Source organism: Dendropsophus ebraccatus, unplaced genomic scaffold, assembly GCF_027789765.1.
Source record: "Dendropsophus ebraccatus isolate aDenEbr1 unplaced genomic scaffold, aDenEbr1.pat pat_scaffold_571_ctg1, whole genome shotgun sequence".
NCBI lineage: Eukaryota > Metazoa > Chordata > Amphibia > Anura > Hylidae > Dendropsophus > Dendropsophus ebraccatus.
The window spans coordinates 38,181-55,232 of NW_027210170.1; the positions used below are offsets into that span (position 1 = coordinate 38,181).

The 17,052-nt window shown below is 46.8% G+C and overlaps 34 non-coding genes across 34 annotated transcripts; 11 read left to right on the plus strand and 23 right to left on the minus strand.

Moving 5' to 3' along the window:
- Nucleotides 1-265: 265 nt before the first annotated feature.
- Nucleotides 266-339, minus strand: TRNAT-AGU (transfer RNA threonine (anticodon AGU)). The gene has a single exon. It is a non-coding gene; the product is annotated as a tRNA-Thr (tRNA).
- A 696-nt stretch (nucleotides 340-1,035) lies between these two features.
- TRNAT-UGU (transfer RNA threonine (anticodon UGU)) lies at nucleotides 1,036-1,109 on the minus strand. The gene has a single exon. It is a non-coding gene; the product is annotated as a tRNA-Thr (tRNA).
- A 135-nt stretch (nucleotides 1,110-1,244) lies between these two features.
- Nucleotides 1,245-1,326, plus strand: TRNAS-GCU (transfer RNA serine (anticodon GCU)). The gene has a single exon. It is a non-coding gene; the product is annotated as a tRNA-Ser (tRNA).
- A 408-nt stretch (nucleotides 1,327-1,734) lies between these two features.
- Nucleotides 1,735-1,808, minus strand: TRNAT-AGU (transfer RNA threonine (anticodon AGU)). Its single transcript has one exon. It is a non-coding gene; the product is annotated as a tRNA-Thr (tRNA).
- A 696-nt stretch (nucleotides 1,809-2,504) lies between these two features.
- Nucleotides 2,505-2,578, minus strand: TRNAT-UGU (transfer RNA threonine (anticodon UGU)). The gene has a single exon. It is a non-coding gene; the product is annotated as a tRNA-Thr (tRNA).
- A 135-nt stretch (nucleotides 2,579-2,713) lies between these two features.
- TRNAS-GCU (transfer RNA serine (anticodon GCU)) lies at nucleotides 2,714-2,795 on the plus strand. Its single transcript has one exon. It is a non-coding gene; the product is annotated as a tRNA-Ser (tRNA).
- A 408-nt stretch (nucleotides 2,796-3,203) lies between these two features.
- TRNAT-AGU (transfer RNA threonine (anticodon AGU)) lies at nucleotides 3,204-3,277 on the minus strand. The gene has a single exon. It is a non-coding gene; the product is annotated as a tRNA-Thr (tRNA).
- Nucleotides 3,278-3,974: 697 nt separating this feature from the next.
- TRNAT-UGU (transfer RNA threonine (anticodon UGU)) lies at nucleotides 3,975-4,048 on the minus strand. The gene has a single exon. It is a non-coding gene; the product is annotated as a tRNA-Thr (tRNA).
- Nucleotides 4,049-4,183: 135 nt separating this feature from the next.
- On the plus strand, nucleotides 4,184-4,265 carry TRNAS-GCU (transfer RNA serine (anticodon GCU)). Its single transcript has one exon. It is a non-coding gene; the product is annotated as a tRNA-Ser (tRNA).
- Nucleotides 4,266-4,674: 409 nt separating this feature from the next.
- On the minus strand, nucleotides 4,675-4,748 carry TRNAT-AGU (transfer RNA threonine (anticodon AGU)). Its single transcript has one exon. It is a non-coding gene; the product is annotated as a tRNA-Thr (tRNA).
- A 696-nt stretch (nucleotides 4,749-5,444) lies between these two features.
- TRNAT-UGU (transfer RNA threonine (anticodon UGU)) lies at nucleotides 5,445-5,518 on the minus strand. Its single transcript has one exon. It is a non-coding gene; the product is annotated as a tRNA-Thr (tRNA).
- Nucleotides 5,519-5,653: 135 nt separating this feature from the next.
- On the plus strand, nucleotides 5,654-5,735 carry TRNAS-GCU (transfer RNA serine (anticodon GCU)). Its single transcript has one exon. It is a non-coding gene; the product is annotated as a tRNA-Ser (tRNA).
- Nucleotides 5,736-6,143: 408 nt separating this feature from the next.
- TRNAT-AGU (transfer RNA threonine (anticodon AGU)) lies at nucleotides 6,144-6,217 on the minus strand. Its single transcript has one exon. It is a non-coding gene; the product is annotated as a tRNA-Thr (tRNA).
- Nucleotides 6,218-6,913: 696 nt separating this feature from the next.
- On the minus strand, nucleotides 6,914-6,987 carry TRNAT-UGU (transfer RNA threonine (anticodon UGU)). The gene has a single exon. It is a non-coding gene; the product is annotated as a tRNA-Thr (tRNA).
- A 135-nt stretch (nucleotides 6,988-7,122) lies between these two features.
- On the plus strand, nucleotides 7,123-7,204 carry TRNAS-GCU (transfer RNA serine (anticodon GCU)). The gene has a single exon. It is a non-coding gene; the product is annotated as a tRNA-Ser (tRNA).
- A 408-nt stretch (nucleotides 7,205-7,612) lies between these two features.
- Nucleotides 7,613-7,686, minus strand: TRNAT-AGU (transfer RNA threonine (anticodon AGU)). The gene has a single exon. It is a non-coding gene; the product is annotated as a tRNA-Thr (tRNA).
- Nucleotides 7,687-8,382: 696 nt separating this feature from the next.
- On the minus strand, nucleotides 8,383-8,456 carry TRNAT-UGU (transfer RNA threonine (anticodon UGU)). Its single transcript has one exon. It is a non-coding gene; the product is annotated as a tRNA-Thr (tRNA).
- A 135-nt stretch (nucleotides 8,457-8,591) lies between these two features.
- TRNAS-GCU (transfer RNA serine (anticodon GCU)) lies at nucleotides 8,592-8,673 on the plus strand. The gene has a single exon. It is a non-coding gene; the product is annotated as a tRNA-Ser (tRNA).
- Nucleotides 8,674-9,081: 408 nt separating this feature from the next.
- TRNAT-AGU (transfer RNA threonine (anticodon AGU)) lies at nucleotides 9,082-9,155 on the minus strand. The gene has a single exon. It is a non-coding gene; the product is annotated as a tRNA-Thr (tRNA).
- Nucleotides 9,156-9,851: 696 nt separating this feature from the next.
- TRNAT-UGU (transfer RNA threonine (anticodon UGU)) lies at nucleotides 9,852-9,925 on the minus strand. Its single transcript has one exon. It is a non-coding gene; the product is annotated as a tRNA-Thr (tRNA).
- Nucleotides 9,926-10,060: 135 nt separating this feature from the next.
- On the plus strand, nucleotides 10,061-10,142 carry TRNAS-GCU (transfer RNA serine (anticodon GCU)). Its single transcript has one exon. It is a non-coding gene; the product is annotated as a tRNA-Ser (tRNA).
- Nucleotides 10,143-10,550: 408 nt separating this feature from the next.
- TRNAT-AGU (transfer RNA threonine (anticodon AGU)) lies at nucleotides 10,551-10,624 on the minus strand. The gene has a single exon. It is a non-coding gene; the product is annotated as a tRNA-Thr (tRNA).
- Nucleotides 10,625-11,320: 696 nt separating this feature from the next.
- Nucleotides 11,321-11,394, minus strand: TRNAT-UGU (transfer RNA threonine (anticodon UGU)). The gene has a single exon. It is a non-coding gene; the product is annotated as a tRNA-Thr (tRNA).
- A 135-nt stretch (nucleotides 11,395-11,529) lies between these two features.
- On the plus strand, nucleotides 11,530-11,611 carry TRNAS-GCU (transfer RNA serine (anticodon GCU)). Its single transcript has one exon. It is a non-coding gene; the product is annotated as a tRNA-Ser (tRNA).
- Nucleotides 11,612-12,019: 408 nt separating this feature from the next.
- TRNAT-AGU (transfer RNA threonine (anticodon AGU)) lies at nucleotides 12,020-12,093 on the minus strand. Its single transcript has one exon. It is a non-coding gene; the product is annotated as a tRNA-Thr (tRNA).
- A 696-nt stretch (nucleotides 12,094-12,789) lies between these two features.
- On the minus strand, nucleotides 12,790-12,863 carry TRNAT-UGU (transfer RNA threonine (anticodon UGU)). The gene has a single exon. It is a non-coding gene; the product is annotated as a tRNA-Thr (tRNA).
- A 135-nt stretch (nucleotides 12,864-12,998) lies between these two features.
- Nucleotides 12,999-13,080, plus strand: TRNAS-GCU (transfer RNA serine (anticodon GCU)). Its single transcript has one exon. It is a non-coding gene; the product is annotated as a tRNA-Ser (tRNA).
- Nucleotides 13,081-13,488: 408 nt separating this feature from the next.
- Nucleotides 13,489-13,562, minus strand: TRNAT-AGU (transfer RNA threonine (anticodon AGU)). Its single transcript has one exon. It is a non-coding gene; the product is annotated as a tRNA-Thr (tRNA).
- Nucleotides 13,563-14,258: 696 nt separating this feature from the next.
- Nucleotides 14,259-14,332, minus strand: TRNAT-UGU (transfer RNA threonine (anticodon UGU)). Its single transcript has one exon. It is a non-coding gene; the product is annotated as a tRNA-Thr (tRNA).
- Nucleotides 14,333-14,467: 135 nt separating this feature from the next.
- On the plus strand, nucleotides 14,468-14,549 carry TRNAS-GCU (transfer RNA serine (anticodon GCU)). The gene has a single exon. It is a non-coding gene; the product is annotated as a tRNA-Ser (tRNA).
- Nucleotides 14,550-14,956: 407 nt separating this feature from the next.
- On the minus strand, nucleotides 14,957-15,030 carry TRNAT-AGU (transfer RNA threonine (anticodon AGU)). The gene has a single exon. It is a non-coding gene; the product is annotated as a tRNA-Thr (tRNA).
- Nucleotides 15,031-15,726: 696 nt separating this feature from the next.
- On the minus strand, nucleotides 15,727-15,800 carry TRNAT-UGU (transfer RNA threonine (anticodon UGU)). The gene has a single exon. It is a non-coding gene; the product is annotated as a tRNA-Thr (tRNA).
- A 135-nt stretch (nucleotides 15,801-15,935) lies between these two features.
- On the plus strand, nucleotides 15,936-16,017 carry TRNAS-GCU (transfer RNA serine (anticodon GCU)). Its single transcript has one exon. It is a non-coding gene; the product is annotated as a tRNA-Ser (tRNA).
- Nucleotides 16,018-16,425: 408 nt separating this feature from the next.
- Nucleotides 16,426-16,499, minus strand: TRNAT-AGU (transfer RNA threonine (anticodon AGU)). The gene has a single exon. It is a non-coding gene; the product is annotated as a tRNA-Thr (tRNA).
- Between the last annotated feature and the right edge of the window lie 553 nt (nucleotides 16,500-17,052).

Below are 17,052 nucleotides of genomic sequence, written 5' to 3' on the forward strand. Positions count from 1 at the left end.
TGCATAGTTAGTAAGGTCGAACAAACACAACCCCAAGTGAGGGCTTTGCTTTGCCTCTTTAATTTGTCATGCGTGGTGTTCCATGCTATCCTGTTAAGAAGACAATGACATTTCCATCTTTTGGGCGTTTAGCCAGTATCCATACAGTTTCCCCTGCTCAGAGTACCCTAGGGCCGGGTGGAAGACAAGTTCCATGTCAGCTACGCGCGAAGGTCTCCTTCTTGGACTAGAATTGCAAAAATTGAGGAGAAAAAAAAGAAAAGAAAGGCACTGCTGAGATTCGAACTCAGGATCTCCTGTTTACTAGACAGGCGCTTTAACCAACTAAGCCACAGCGCCTCAAGCCACGCAATGCCAAAAAACGGGCCAGTGCGAAGCCATGATCTGCATTTATACAACATCTCATGACTTAATGGAGCAATTGCAGCTTTCTCTTTTTCTTCACAGGCTTGAGGAAACAAACCAAGCAGATCCAATGCAGACAGAAGAGAATGACGTAGTAGGCTAGAGATTGTTGGTTCCATAAGCAACTGATCCACGGCTTAGCACAAGCATGGAGAGCGCCCTGTTTTCTTCTGAATGCATACGACGGAATAAATAGATTGAAGGAATACCAGGAAAGCACCATCATCGACAGGAGTAAGAATTAGGGTGGGTCAATCGTTATGCCCTATGCATTGGTTCATCTTTGAAAAAGATTTAAATAGTGTAGCAGAGGAGTTAAGCTTCACTCAGCCAGTGCCTGATAGACACTGCATTCAATGCTAAAGCAGCCAAAGCCTTGTTCCAATGGTTTTCACAATCTAGCAGCAGGTGAAATCACTTGATGTAGACGAAGTGGCCGCGTGGTTAAAGCAATGGTGCTTCTTGCTATCCTGTAAGGAAGCCAAAACCATTGCCTGCTCTTGGGTGTTTAGCCATTATGCGGACTTTTTTTCCCTTGCTGGGAGTACCCTAGGGGCAGACAAGTTTGGGGTCCGCTATGGGCGAGCATCGCCTTTTAAGAATAAAATGGCAAAAACTGCAAAGAATGGAAGGCACTGCTGAGATTCGAACTCAGGATCTCCTGTTTACAAGACAGGCGCTTTAACCAACTAAGCCACAGCGCCACATGCTCAAGCCTGGGAAAGCCGGTAAAACGGGCCACGGGCAGCGGCTGATGTACCGCCTTCAATGAAAATTCAGCCAAAGACTTCTTCAGATTGCTTTCGGCATCTGTCACCAGAAGAGGGACGTCTTCTGTCGACGAGGTGGCCGAGTGGTTAAGGCGATGGACTGCTAATCCATTGTGCTCTGCATGCATGGGTTCGAATCCCATCCTCGTCGGTTTCTTCTGCTTTTTCCAAGGCGGGAACTTGCTTTGCTCTTTCTTTATCGTCAGCACGGGAAGTGGATGCCCCAACCATAGATGTTCACCATCAGCAATCGTGAAGGATGCAGCATGTGACAAATCAATCCTTCATCATAGGTGCATAGTTAGTAAGGTCGAACAAACACAACCCCAAGTGAGGGCTTTGCTTTGCCTCTTTAATTTGTCATGCGTGGTGTTCCATGCTATCCTGTTAAGAAGACAATGACATTTCCATCTTTTGGGCGTTTAGCCAGTATCCATACAGTTTCCCCTGCTCAGAGTACCCTAGGGCCGGGTGGAAGACAAGTTCCATGTCAGCTACGCGCGAAGGTCTCCTTCTTGGACTAGAATTGCAAAAATTGAGGAGAAAAAAAAGAAAAGAAAGGCACTGCTGAGATTCGAACTCAGGATCTCCTGTTTACTAGACAGGCGCTTTAACCAACTAAGCCACAGCGCCTCAAGCCACGCAATGCCAAAAAACGGGCCAGTGCGAAGCCATGATCTGCATTTATACAACATCTCATGACTTAATGGAGCAATTGCAGCTTTCTCTTTTTCTTCACAGGCTTGAGGAAACAAACCAAGCAGATCCAATGCAGACAGAAGAGAATGACGTAGTAGGCTAGAGATTGTTGGTTCCATAAGCAACTGATCCACGGCTTAGCACAAGCATGGAGAGCGCCCTGTTTTCTTCTGAATGCATACGACGGAATAAATAGATTGAAGGAATACCAGGAAAGCACCATCATCGACAGGAGTAAGAATTAGGGTGGGTCAATCGTTATGCCCTATGCATTGGTTCATCTTTGAAAAAGATTTAAATAGTGTAGCAGAGGAGTTAAGCTTCACTCAGCCAGTGCCTGATAGACACTGCATTCAATGCTAAAGCAGCCAAAGCCTTGTTCCAATGGTTTTCACAATCTAGCAGCAGGTGAAATCACTTGATGTAGACGAAGTGGCCGCGTGGTTAAAGCAATGGTGCTTCTTGCTATCCTGTAAGGAAGCCAAAACCATTGCCTGCTCTTGGGTGTTTAGCCATTATGCGGACTTTTTTTCCCTTGCTGGGAGTACCCTAGGGGCAGACAAGTTTGGGGTCCGCTATGGGCGAGCATCGCCTTTTAAGAATAAAATGGCAAAAACTGCAAAGAATGGAAGGCACTGCTGAGATTCGAACTCAGGATCTCCTGTTTACAAGACAGGCGCTTTAACCAACTAAGCCACAGCGCCACATGCTCAAGCCTGGGAAAGCCGGTAAAACGGGCCACGGGCAGCGGCTGATGTACCGCCTTCAATGAAAATTCAGCCAAAGACTTCTTCAGATTGCTTTCGGCATCTGTCACCAGAAGAGGGACGTCTTCTGTCGACGAGGTGGCCGAGTGGTTAAGGCGATGGACTGCTAATCCATTGTGCTCTGCATGCATGGGTTCGAATCCCATCCTCGTCGGTTTCTTCTGCTTTTTCCAAGGCGGGAACTTGCTTTGCTCTTTCTTTATCGTCAGCACGGGAAGTGGATGCCCCAACCATAGATGTTCACCATCAGCAATCGTGAAGGATGCAGCATGTGACAAATCAATCCTTCATCATAGGTGCATAGTTAGTAAGGTCGAACAAACACAACCCCAAGTGAGGGCTTTGCTTTGCCTCTTTAATTTGTCATGCGTGGTGTTCCATGCTATCCTGTTAAGAAGACAATGACATTTCCATCTTTTGGGCGTTTAGCCAGTATCCATACAGTTTCCCCTGCTCAGAGTACCCTAGGGCCGGGTGGAAGACAAGTTCCATGTCAGCTACGCGCGAAGGTCTCCTTCTTGGACTAGAATTGCAAAAATTGAGGAGAAAAAAAAGAAAAGAAAGGCACTGCTGAGATTCGAACTCAGGATCTCCTGTTTACTAGACAGGCGCTTTGACCAACTAAGCCACAGCGCCTCAAGCCACGCAATGCCAAAAAAACGGGCCAGTGCGAAGCCATGATCTGCATTTATACAACATCTCATGACTTAATGGAGCAATTGCAGCTTTCTCTTTTTCTTCACAGGCTTGAGGAAACAAACCAAGCAGATCCAATGCAGACAGAAGAGAATGACGTAGTAGGCTAGAGATTGTTGGTTCCATAAGCAACTGATCCACGGCTTAGCACAAGCATGGAGAGCGCCCTGTTTTCTTCTGAATGCATACGACGGAATAAATAGATTGAAGGAATACCAGGAAAGCACCATCATCGACAGGAGTAAGAATTAGGGTGGGTCAATCGTTATGCCCTATGCATTGGTTCATCTTTGAAAAAGATTTAAATAGTGTAGCAGAGGAGTTAAGCTTCACTCAGCCAGTGCCTGATAGACACTGCATTCAATGCTAAAGCAGCCAAAGCCTTGTTCCAATGGTTTTCACAATCTAGCAGCAGGTGAAATCACTTGATGTAGACGAAGTGGCCGCGTGGTTAAAGCAATGGTGCTTCTTGCTATCCTGTAAGGAAGCCAAAACCATTGCCTGCTCTTGGGTGTTTAGCCATTATGCGGACTTTTTTTCCCTTGCTGGGAGTACCCTAGGGGCAGACAAGTTTGGGGTCCGCTATGGGCGAGCATCGCCTTTTAAGAATAAAATGGCAAAAACTGCAAAGAATGGAAGGCACTGCTGAGATTCGAACTCAGGATCTCCTGTTTACAAGACAGGCGCTTTAACCAACTAAGCCACAGCGCCACATGCTCAAGCCTGGGAAAGCCGGTAAAACGGGCCACGGGCAGCGGCTGATGTACCGCCTTCAATGAAAATTCAGCCAAAGACTTCTTCAGATTGCTTTCGGCATCTGTCACCAGAAGAGGGACGTCTTCTGTCGACGAGGTGGCCGAGTGGTTAAGGCGATGGACTGCTAATCCATTGTGCTCTGCATGCATGGGTTCGAATCCCATCCTCGTCGGTTTCTTCTGCTTTTTCCAAGGCGGGGAACTTGCTTTGCTCTTTCTTTATCGTCAGCACGGGAAGTGGATGCCCCAACCATAGATGTTCACCATCAGCAATCGTGAAGGATGCAGCATGTGACAAATCAATCCTTCATCATAGGTGCATAGTTAGTAAGGTCGAACAAACACAACCCCAAGTGAGGGCTTTGCTTTGCCTCTTTAATTTGTCATGCGTGGTGTTCCATGCTATCCTGTTAAGAAGACAATGACATTTCCATCTTTTGGGCGTTTAGCCAGTATCCATACAGTTTCCCCTGCTCAGAGTACCCTAGGGCCGGGTGGAAGACAAGTTCCATGTCAGCTACGCGCGAAGGTCTCCTTCTTGGACTAGAATTGCAAAAATTGAGGAGAAAAAAAAGAAAAGAAAGGCACTGCTGAGATTCGAACTCAGGATCTCCTGTTTACTAGACAGGCGCTTTAACCAACTAAGCCACAGCGCCTCAAGCCACGCAATGCCAAAAAACGGGCCAGTGCGAAGCCATGATCTGCATTTATACAACATCTCATGACTTAATGGAGCAATTGCAGCTTTCTCTTTTTCTTCACAGGCTTGAGGAAACAAACCAAGCAGATCCAATGCAGACAGAAGAGAATGACGTAGTAGGCTAGAGATTGTTGGTTCCATAAGCAACTGATCCACGGCTTAGCACAAGCATGGAGAGCGCCCTGTTTTCTTCTGAATGCATACGACGGAATAAATAGATTGAAGGAATACCAGGAAAGCACCATCATCGACAGGAGTAAGAATTAGGGTGGGTCAATCGTTATGCCCTATGCATTGGTTCATCTTTGAAAAAGATTTAAATAGTGTAGCAGAGGAGTTAAGCTTCACTCAGCCAGTGCCTGATAGACACTGCATTCAATGCTAAAGCAGCCAAAGCCTTGTTCCAATGGTTTTCACAATCTAGCAGCAGGTGAAATCACTTGATGTAGACGAAGTGGCCGCGTGGTTAAAGCAATGGTGCTTCTTGCTATCCTGTAAGGAAGCCAAAACCATTGCCTGCTCTTGGGTGTTTAGCCATTATGCGGACTTTTTTTCCCTTGCTGGGAGTACCCTAGGGGCAGACAAGTTTGGGGTCCGCTATGGGCGAGCATCGCCTTTTAAGAATAAAATGGCAAAAACTGCAAAGAATGGAAGGCACTGCTGAGATTCGAACTCAGGATCTCCTGTTTACAAGACAGGCGCTTTAACCAACTAAGCCACAGCGCCACATGCTCAAGCCTGGGAAAGCCGGTAAAACGGGCCACGGGCAGCGGCTGATGTACCGCCTTCAATGAAAATTCAGCCAAAGACTTCTTCAGATTGCTTTCGGCATCTGTCACCAGAAGAGGGACGTCTTCTGTCGACGAGGTGGCCGAGTGGTTAAGGCGATGGACTGCTAATCCATTGTGCTCTGCATGCATGGGTTCGAATCCCATCCTCGTCGGTTTCTTCTGCTTTTTCCAAGGCGGGAACTTGCTTTGCTCTTTCTTTATCGTCAGCACGGGAAGTGGATGCCCCAACCATAGATGTTCACCATCAGCAATCGTGAAGGATGCAGCATGTGACAAATCAATCCTTCATCATAGGTGCATAGTTAGTAAGGTCGAACAAACACAACCCCAAGTGAGGGCTTTGCTTTGCCTCTTTAATTTGTCATGCGTGGTGTTCCATGCTATCCTGTTAAGAAGACAATGACATTTCCATCTTTTGGGCGTTTAGCCAGTATCCATACAGTTTCCCCTGCTCAGAGTACCCTAGGGCCGGGTGGAAGACAAGTTCCATGTCAGCTACGCGCGAAGGTCTCCTTCTTGGACTAGAATTGCAAAAATTGAGGAGAAAAAAAAGAAAAGAAAGGCACTGCTGAGATTCGAACTCAGGATCTCCTGTTTACTAGACAGGCGCTTTGACCAACTAAGCCACAGCGCCTCAAGCCACGCAATGCCAAAAAACGGGCCAGTGCGAAGCCATGATCTGCATTTATACAACATCTCATGACTTAATGGAGCAATTGCAGCTTTCTCTTTTTCTTCACAGGCTTGAGGAAACAAACCAAGCAGATCCAATGCAGACAGAAGAGAATGACGTAGTAGGCTAGAGATTGTTGGTTCCATAAGCAACTGATCCACGGCTTAGCACAAGCATGGAGAGCGCCCTGTTTTCTTCTGAATGCATACGACGGAATAAATAGATTGAAGGAATACCAGGAAAGCACCATCATCGACAGGAGTAAGAATTAGGGTGGGTCAATCGTTATGCCCTATGCATTGGTTCATCTTTGAAAAAGATTTAAATAGTGTAGCAGAGGAGTTAAGCTTCACTCAGCCAGTGCCTGATAGACACTGCATTCAATGCTAAAGCAGCCAAAGCCTTGTTCCAATGGTTTTCACAATCTAGCAGCAGGTGAAATCACTTGATGTAGACGAAGTGGCCGCGTGGTTAAAGCAATGGTGCTTCTTGCTATCCTGTAAGGAAGCCAAAACCATTGCCTGCTCTTGGGTGTTTAGCCATTATGCGGACTTTTTTTCCCTTGCTGGGAGTACCCTAGGGGCAGACAAGTTTGGGGTCCGCTATGGGCGAGCATCGCCTTTTAAGAATAAAATGGCAAAAACTGCAAAGAATGGAAGGCACTGCTGAGATTCGAACTCAGGATCTCCTGTTTACAAGACAGGCGCTTTAACCAACTAAGCCACAGCGCCACATGCTCAAGCCTGGGAAAGCCGGTAAAACGGGCCACGGGCAGCGGCTGATGTACCGCCTTCAATGAAAATTCAGCCAAAGACTTCTTCAGATTGCTTTCGGCATCTGTCACCAGAAGAGGGACGTCTTCTGTCGACGAGGTGGCCGAGTGGTTAAGGCGATGGACTGCTAATCCATTGTGCTCTGCATGCATGGGTTCGAATCCCATCCTCGTCGGTTTCTTCTGCTTTTTCCAAGGCGGGAACTTGCTTTGCTCTTTCTTTATCGTCAGCACGGGAAGTGGATGCCCCAACCATAGATGTTCACCATCAGCAATCGTGAAGGATGCAGCATGTGACAAATCAATCCTTCATCATAGGTGCATAGTTAGTAAGGTCGAACAAACACAACCCCAAGTGAGGGCTTTGCTTTGCCTCTTTAATTTGTCATGCGTGGTGTTCCATGCTATCCTGTTAAGAAGACAATGACATTTCCATCTTTTGGGCGTTTAGCCAGTATCCATACAGTTTCCCCTGCTCAGAGTACCCTAGGGCCGGGTGGAAGACAAGTTCCATGTCAGCTACGCGCGAAGGTCTCCTTCTTGGACTAGAATTGCAAAAATTGAGGAGAAAAAAAAGAAAAGAAAGGCACTGCTGAGATTCGAACTCAGGATCTCCTGTTTACTAGACAGGCGCTTTAACCAACTAAGCCACAGCGCCTCAAGCCACGCAATGCCAAAAAACGGGCCAGTGCGAAGCCATGATCTGCATTTATACAACATCTCATGACTTAATGGAGCAATTGCAGCTTTCTCTTTTTCTTCACAGGCTTGAGGAAACAAACCAAGCAGATCCAATGCAGACAGAAGAGAATGACGTAGTAGGCTAGAGATTGTTGGTTCCATAAGCAACTGATCCACGGCTTAGCACAAGCATGGAGAGCGCCCTGTTTTCTTCTGAATGCATACGACGGAATAAATAGATTGAAGGAATACCAGGAAAGCACCATCATCGACAGGAGTAAGAATTAGGGTGGGTCAATCGTTATGCCCTATGCATTGGTTCATCTTTGAAAAAGATTTAAATAGTGTAGCAGAGGAGTTAAGCTTCACTCAGCCAGTGCCTGATAGACACTGCATTCAATGCTAAAGCAGCCAAAGCCTTGTTCCAATGGTTTTCACAATCTAGCAGCAGGTGAAATCACTTGATGTAGACGAAGTGGCCGCGTGGTTAAAGCAATGGTGCTTCTTGCTATCCTGTAAGGAAGCCAAAACCATTGCCTGCTCTTGGGTGTTTAGCCATTATGCGGACTTTTTTTCCCTTGCTGGGAGTACCCTAGGGGCAGACAAGTTTGGGGTCCGCTATGGGCGAGCATCGCCTTTTAAGAATAAAATGGCAAAAACTGCAAAGAATGGAAGGCACTGCTGAGATTCGAACTCAGGATCTCCTGTTTACAAGACAGGCGCTTTAACCAACTAAGCCACAGCGCCACATGCTCAAGCCTGGGAAAGCCGGTAAAACGGGCCACGGGCAGCGGCTGATGTACCGCCTTCAATGAAAATTCAGCCAAAGACTTCTTCAGATTGCTTTCGGCATCTGTCACCAGAAGAGGGACGTCTTCTGTCGACGAGGTGGCCGAGTGGTTAAGGCGATGGACTGCTAATCCATTGTGCTCTGCATGCATGGGTTCGAATCCCATCCTCGTCGGTTTCTTCTGCTTTTTCCAAGGCGGGAACTTGCTTTGCTCTTTCTTTATCGTCAGCACGGGAAGTGGATGCCCCAACCATAGATGTTCACCATCAGCAATCGTGAAGGATGCAGCATGTGACAAATCAATCCTTCATCATAGGTGCATAGTTAGTAAGGTCGAACAAACACAACCCCAAGTGAGGGCTTTGCTTTGCCTCTTTAATTTGTCATGCGTGGTGTTCCATGCTATCCTGTTAAGAAGACAATGACATTTCCATCTTTTGGGCGTTTAGCCAGTATCCATACAGTTTCCCCTGCTCAGAGTACCCTAGGGCCGGGTGGAAGACAAGTTCCATGTCAGCTACGCGCGAAGGTCTCCTTCTTGGACTAGAATTGCAAAAATTGAGGAGAAAAAAAAGAAAAGAAAGGCACTGCTGAGATTCGAACTCAGGATCTCCTGTTTACTAGACAGGCGCTTTAACCAACTAAGCCACAGCGCCTCAAGCCACGCAATGCCAAAAAACGGGCCAGTGCGAAGCCATGATCTGCATTTATACAACATCTCATGACTTAATGGAGCAATTGCAGCTTTCTCTTTTTCTTCACAGGCTTGAGGAAACAAACCAAGCAGATCCAATGCAGACAGAAGAGAATGACGTAGTAGGCTAGAGATTGTTGGTTCCATAAGCAACTGATCCACGGCTTAGCACAAGCATGGAGAGCGCCCTGTTTTCTTCTGAATGCATACGACGGAATAAATAGATTGAAGGAATACCAGGAAAGCACCATCATCGACAGGAGTAAGAATTAGGGTGGGTCAATCGTTATGCCCTATGCATTGGTTCATCTTTGAAAAAGATTTAAATAGTGTAGCAGAGGAGTTAAGCTTCACTCAGCCAGTGCCTGATAGACACTGCATTCAATGCTAAAGCAGCCAAAGCCTTGTTCCAATGGTTTTCACAATCTAGCAGCAGGTGAAATCACTTGATGTAGACGAAGTGGCCGCGTGGTTAAAGCAATGGTGCTTCTTGCTATCCTGTAAGGAAGCCAAAACCATTGCCTGCTCTTGGGTGTTTAGCCATTATGCGGACTTTTTTTCCCTTGCTGGGAGTACCCTAGGGGCAGACAAGTTTGGGGTCCGCTATGGGCGAGCATCGCCTTTTAAGAATAAAATGGCAAAAACTGCAAAGAATGGAAGGCACTGCTGAGATTCGAACTCAGGATCTCCTGTTTACAAGACAGGCGCTTTAACCAACTAAGCCACAGCGCCACATGCTCAAGCCTGGGAAAGCCGGTAAAACGGGCCACGGGCAGCGGCTGATGTACCGCCTTCAATGAAAATTCAGCCAAAGACTTCTTCAGATTGCTTTCGGCATCTGTCACCAGAAGAGGGACGTCTTCTGTCGACGAGGTGGCCGAGTGGTTAAGGCGATGGACTGCTAATCCATTGTGCTCTGCATGCATGGGTTCGAATCCCATCCTCGTCGGTTTCTTCTGCTTTTTCCAAGGCGGGAACTTGCTTTGCTCTTTCTTTATCGTCAGCACGGGAAGTGGATGCCCCAACCATAGATGTTCACCATCAGCAATCGTGAAGGATGCAGCATGTGACAAATCAATCCTTCATCATAGGTGCATAGTTAGTAAGGTCGAACAAACACAACCCCAAGTGAGGGCTTTGCTTTGCCTCTTTAATTTGTCATGCGTGGTGTTCCATGCTATCCTGTTAAGAAGACAATGACATTTCCATCTTTTGGGCGTTTAGCCAGTATCCATACAGTTTCCCCTGCTCAGAGTACCCTAGGGCCGGGTGGAAGACAAGTTCCATGTCAGCTACGCGCGAAGGTCTCCTTCTTGGACTAGAATTGCAAAAATTGAGGAGAAAAAAAAGAAAAGAAAGGCACTGCTGAGATTCGAACTCAGGATCTCCTGTTTACTAGACAGGCGCTTTAACCAACTAAGCCACAGCGCCTCAAGCCACGCAATGCCAAAAAACGGGCCAGTGCGAAGCCATGATCTGCATTTATACAACATCTCATGACTTAATGGAGCAATTGCAGCTTTCTCTTTTTCTTCACAGGCTTGAGGAAACAAACCAAGCAGATCCAATGCAGACAGAAGAGAATGACGTAGTAGGCTAGAGATTGTTGGTTCCATAAGCAACTGATCCACGGCTTAGCACAAGCATGGAGAGCGCCCTGTTTTCTTCTGAATGCATACGACGGAATAAATAGATTGAAGGAATACCAGGAAAGCACCATCATCGACAGGAGTAAGAATTAGGGTGGGTCAATCGTTATGCCCTATGCATTGGTTCATCTTTGAAAAAGATTTAAATAGTGTAGCAGAGGAGTTAAGCTTCACTCAGCCAGTGCCTGATAGACACTGCATTCAATGCTAAAGCAGCCAAAGCCTTGTTCCAATGGTTTTCACAATCTAGCAGCAGGTGAAATCACTTGATGTAGACGAAGTGGCCGCGTGGTTAAAGCAATGGTGCTTCTTGCTATCCTGTAAGGAAGCCAAAACCATTGCCTGCTCTTGGGTGTTTAGCCATTATGCGGACTTTTTTTCCCTTGCTGGGAGTACCCTAGGGGCAGACAAGTTTGGGGTCCGCTATGGGCGAGCATCGCCTTTTAAGAATAAAATGGCAAAAACTGCAAAGAATGGAAGGCACTGCTGAGATTCGAACTCAGGATCTCCTGTTTACAAGACAGGCGCTTTAACCAACTAAGCCACAGCGCCACATGCTCAAGCCTGGGAAAGCCGGTAAAACGGGCCACGGGCAGCGGCTGATGTACCGCCTTCAATGAAAATTCAGCCAAAGACTTCTTCAGATTGCTTTCGGCATCTGTCACCAGAAGAGGGACGTCTTCTGTCGACGAGGTGGCCGAGTGGTTAAGGCGATGGACTGCTAATCCATTGTGCTCTGCATGCATGGGTTCGAATCCCATCCTCGTCGGTTTCTTCTGCTTTTTCCAAGGCGGGAACTTGCTTTGCTCTTTCTTTATCGTCAGCACGGGAAGTGGATGCCCCAACCATAGATGTTCACCATCAGCAATCGTGAAGGATGCAGCATGTGACAAATCAATCCTTCATCATAGGTGCATAGTTAGTAAGGTCGAACAAACACAACCCCAAGTGAGGGCTTTGCTTTGCCTCTTTAATTTGTCATGCGTGGTGTTCCATGCTATCCTGTTAAGAAGACAATGACATTTCCATCTTTTGGGCGTTTAGCCAGTATCCATACAGTTTCCCCTGCTCAGAGTACCCTAGGGCCGGGTGGAAGACAAGTTCCATGTCAGCTACGCGCGAAGGTCTCCTTCTTGGACTAGAATTGCAAAAATTGAGGAGAAAAAAAAGAAAAGAAAGGCACTGCTGAGATTCGAACTCAGGATCTCCTGTTTACTAGACAGGCGCTTTAACCAACTAAGCCACAGCGCCTCAAGCCACGCAATGCCAAAAAACGGGCCAGTGCGAAGCCATGATCTGCATTTATACAACATCTCATGACTTAATGGAGCAATTGCAGCTTTCTCTTTTTCTTCACAGGCTTGAGGAAACAAACCAAGCAGATCCAATGCAGACAGAAGAGAATGACGTAGTAGGCTAGAGATTGTTGGTTCCATAAGCAACTGATCCACGGCTTAGCACAAGCATGGAGAGCGCCCTGTTTTCTTCTGAATGCATACGACGGAATAAATAGATTGAAGGAATACCAGGAAAGCACCATCATCGACAGGAGTAAGAATTAGGGTGGGTCAATCGTTATGCCCTATGCATTGGTTCATCTTTGAAAAAGATTTAAATAGTGTAGCAGAGGAGTTAAGCTTCACTCAGCCAGTGCCTGATAGACACTGCATTCAATGCTAAAGCAGCCAAAGCCTTGTTCCAATGGTTTTCACAATCTAGCAGCAGGTGAAATCACTTGATGTAGACGAAGTGGCCGCGTGGTTAAAGCAATGGTGCTTCTTGCTATCCTGTAAGGAAGCCAAAACCATTGCCTGCTCTTGGGTGTTTAGCCATTATGCGGACTTTTTTTCCCTTGCTGGGAGTACCCTAGGGGCAGACAAGTTTGGGGTCCGCTATGGGCGAGCATCGCCTTTTAAGAATAAAATGGCAAAAACTGCAAAGAATGGAAGGCACTGCTGAGATTCGAACTCAGGATCTCCTGTTTACAAGACAGGCGCTTTAACCAACTAAGCCACAGCGCCACATGCTCAAGCCTGGGAAAGCCGGTAAAACGGGCCACGGGCAGCGGCTGATGTACCGCCTTCAATGAAAATTCAGCCAAAGACTTCTTCAGATTGCTTTCGGCATCTGTCACCAGAAGAGGGACGTCTTCTGTCGACGAGGTGGCCGAGTGGTTAAGGCGATGGACTGCTAATCCATTGTGCTCTGCATGCATGGGTTCGAATCCCATCCTCGTCGGTTTCTTCTGCTTTTTCCAAGGCGGGAACTTGCTTTGCTCTTTCTTTATCGTCAGCACGGGAAGTGGATGCCCCAACCATAGATGTTCACCATCAGCAATCGTGAAGGATGCAGCATGTGACAAATCAATCCTTCATCATAGGTGCATAGTTAGTAAGGTCGAACAAACACAACCCCAAGTGAGGGCTTTGCTTTGCCTCTTTAATTTGTCATGCGTGGTGTTCCATGCTATCCTGTTAAGAAGACAATGACATTTCCATCTTTTGGGCGTTTAGCCAGTATCCATACAGTTTCCCCTGCTCAGAGTACCCTAGGGCCGGGTGGAAGACAAGTTCCATGTCAGCTACGCGCGAAGGTCTCCTTCTTGGACTAGAATTGCAAAAATTGAGGAGAAAAAAAAGAAAAGAAAGGCACTGCTGAGATTCGAACTCAGGATCTCCTGTTTACTAGACAGGCGCTTTAACCAACTAAGCCACAGCGCCTCAAGCCACGCAATGCCAAAAAACGGGCCAGTGCGAAGCCATGATCTGCATTTATACAACATCTCATGACTTAATGGAGCAATTGCAGCTTTCTCTTTTTCTTCACAGGCTTGAGGAAACAAACCAAGCAGATCCAATGCAGACAGAAGAGAATGACGTAGTAGGCTAGAGATTGTTGGTTCCATAAGCAACTGATCCACGGCTTAGCACAAGCATGGAGAGCGCCCTGTTTTCTTCTGAATGCATACGACGGAATAAATAGATTGAAGGAATACCAGGAAAGCACCATCATCGACAGGAGTAAGAATTAGGGTGGGTCAATCGTTATGCCCTATGCATTGGTTCATCTTTGAAAAAGATTTAAATAGTGTAGCAGAGGAGTTAAGCTTCACTCAGCCAGTGCCTGATAGACACTGCATTCAATGCTAAAGCAGCCAAAGCCTTGTTCCAATGGTTTTCACAATCTAGCAGCAGGTGAAATCACTTGATGTAGACGAAGTGGCCGCGTGGTTAAAGCAATGGTGCTTCTTGCTATCCTGTAAGGAAGCCAAAACCATTGCCTGCTCTTGGGTGTTTAGCCATTATGCGGACTTTTTTTCCCTTGCTGGGAGTACCCTAGGGGCAGACAAGTTTGGGGTCCGCTATGGGCGAGCATCGCCTTTTAAGAATAAAATGGCAAAAACTGCAAAGAATGGAAGGCACTGCTGAGATTCGAACTCAGGATCTCCTGTTTACAAGACAGGCGCTTTAACCAACTAAGCCACAGCGCCACATGCTCAAGCCTGGGAAAGCCGGTAAAACGGGCCACGGGCAGCGGCTGATGTACCGCCTTCAATGAAAATTCAGCCAAAGACTTCTTCAGATTGCTTTCGGCATCTGTCACCAGAAGAGGGACGTCTTCTGTCGACGAGGTGGCCGAGTGGTTAAGGCGATGGACTGCTAATCCATTGTGCTCTGCATGCATGGGTTCGAATCCCATCCTCGTCGGTTTCTTCTGCTTTTTCCAAGGCGGGAACTTGCTTTGCTCTTTCTTTATCGTCAGCACGGGAAGTGGATGCCCCAACCATAGATGTTCACCATCAGCAATCGTGAAGGATGCAGCATGTGACAAATCAATCCTTCATCATAGGTGCATAGTTAGTAAGGTCGAACAAACACAACCCCAAGTGAGGGCTTTGCTTTGCCTCTTTAATTTGTCATGCGTGGTGTTCCATGCTATCCTGTTAAGAAGACAATGACATTTCCATCTTTTGGGCGTTTAGCCAGTATCCATACAGTTTCCCCTGCTCAGAGTACCCTAGGGCCGGGTGGAAGACAAGTTCCATGTCAGCTACGCGCGAAGGTCTCCTTCTTGGACTAGAATTGCAAAAATTGAGGAGAAAAAAAAGAAAGAAAGGCACTGCTGAGATTCGAACTCAGGATCTCCTGTTTACTAGACAGGCGCTTTAACCAACTAAGCCACAGCGCCTCAAGCCACGCAATGCCAAAAAACGGGCCAGTGCGAAGCCATGATCTGCATTTATACAACATCTCATGACTTAATGGAGCAATTGCAGCTTTCTCTTTTTCTTCACAGGCTTGAGGAAACAAACCAAGCAGATCCAATGCAGACAGAAGAGAATGACGTAGTAGGCTAGAGATTGTTGGTTCCATAAGCAACTGATCCACGGCTTAGCACAAGCATGGAGAGCGCCCTGTTTTCTTCTGAATGCATACGACGGAATAAATAGATTGAAGGAATACCAGGAAAGCACCATCATCGACAGGAGTAAGAATTAGGGTGGGTCAATCGTTATGCCCTATGCATTGGTTCATCTTTGAAAAAGATTTAAATAGTGTAGCAGAGGAGTTAAGCTTCACTCAGCCAGTGCCTGATAGACACTGCATTCAATGCTAAAGCAGCCAAAGCCTTGTTCCAATGGTTTTCACAATCTAGCAGCAGGTGAAATCACTTGATGTAGACGAAGTGGCCGCGTGGTTAAAGCAATGGTGCTTCTTGCTATCCTGTAAGGAAGCCAAAACCATTGCCTGCTCTTGGGTGTTTAGCCATTATGCGGACTTTTTTTCCCTTGCTGGGAGTACCCTAGGGGCAGACAAGTTTGGGGTCCGCTATGGGCGAGCATCGCCTTTTAAGAATAAAATGGCAAAAACTGCAAAGAATGGAAGGCACTGCTGAGATTCGAACTCAGGATCTCCTGTTTACAAGACAGGCGCTTTAACCAACTAAGCCACAGCGCCACATGCTCAAGCCTGGGAAAGCCGGTAAAACGGGCCACGGGCAGCGGCTGATGTACCGCCTTCAATGAAAATTCAGCCAAAGACTTCTTCAGATTGCTTTCGGCATCTGTCACCAGAAGAGGGACGTCTTCTGTCGACGAGGTGGGCGAGGGGTTAAGGCGATGGGCTGCTAATCCATTGTGCTCTGCATGCATGGGTTCGAATCCCATCCTCGTCGGTTTCTTCTGCTTTTTCCAAGGCGGGAACTTGCTTTGCTCTTTCTTTATCGTCAGCACGGGAAGTGGATGCCCCAACCATAGATGTTCACCATCAGCAATCGTGAAGGATGCAGCATGTGACAAATCAATCCTTCATCATAGGTGCATAGTTAGTAAGGTCGAACAAACACAACCCCAAGTGAGGGCTTTGCTTTGCCTCTTTAATTTGTCATGCGTGGTGTTCCATGCTATCCTGTTAAGAAGACAATGACATTTCCATCTTTTGGGCGTTTAGCCAGTATCCATACAGTTTCCCCTGCTCAGAGTACCCTAGGGCCGGGTGGAAGACAAGTTCCATGTCAGCTACGCGCGAAGGTCTCCTTCTTGGACTAGAATTGCAAAAATTGAGGAGAAAAAAAAGAAAAGAAAGGCACTGCTGAGATTCGAACTCAGGATCTCCTGTTTACTAGACAGGCGCTTTAACCAACTAAGCCACAGCGCCCCAAGCCACGCAATGCCAAAAAACGGGCCAGTGCGAAGCCATGATCTGCATTTATACAACATCTCATGACTTAATGGAGCAATTGCAGCTTTCTCTTTTTCTTCACAGGCTTGAGGAAACAAACCAAGCAGATCCAATGCAGACAGAAGAGAATGACGTAGTAGGCTAGAGATTGTTGGTTCCATAAGCAACTGATCCACGGCTTAGCACAAGCATGGAGAGCGCCCTGTTTTCTTCTGAATGCATACGACGGAATAAATAGATTGAAGGAATACCAGGAAAGCACCATCATCGACAGGAGTAAGAATTAGGGTGGGTCAATCGTTATGCCCTATGCATTGGTTCATCTTTGAAAAAGATTTAAATAGTGTAGCAGAGGAGTTAAGCTTCACTCAGCCAGTGCCTGATAGACACTGCATTCAATGCTAAAGCAGCCAAAGCCTTGTTCCAATGGTTTTCACAATCTAGCAGCAGGTGAAATCACTTGATGTAGACGAAGTGGCCGCGTGGTTAAAGCAATGGTGCTTCTTGCTATCCTGTAAGGAAGCCAAAA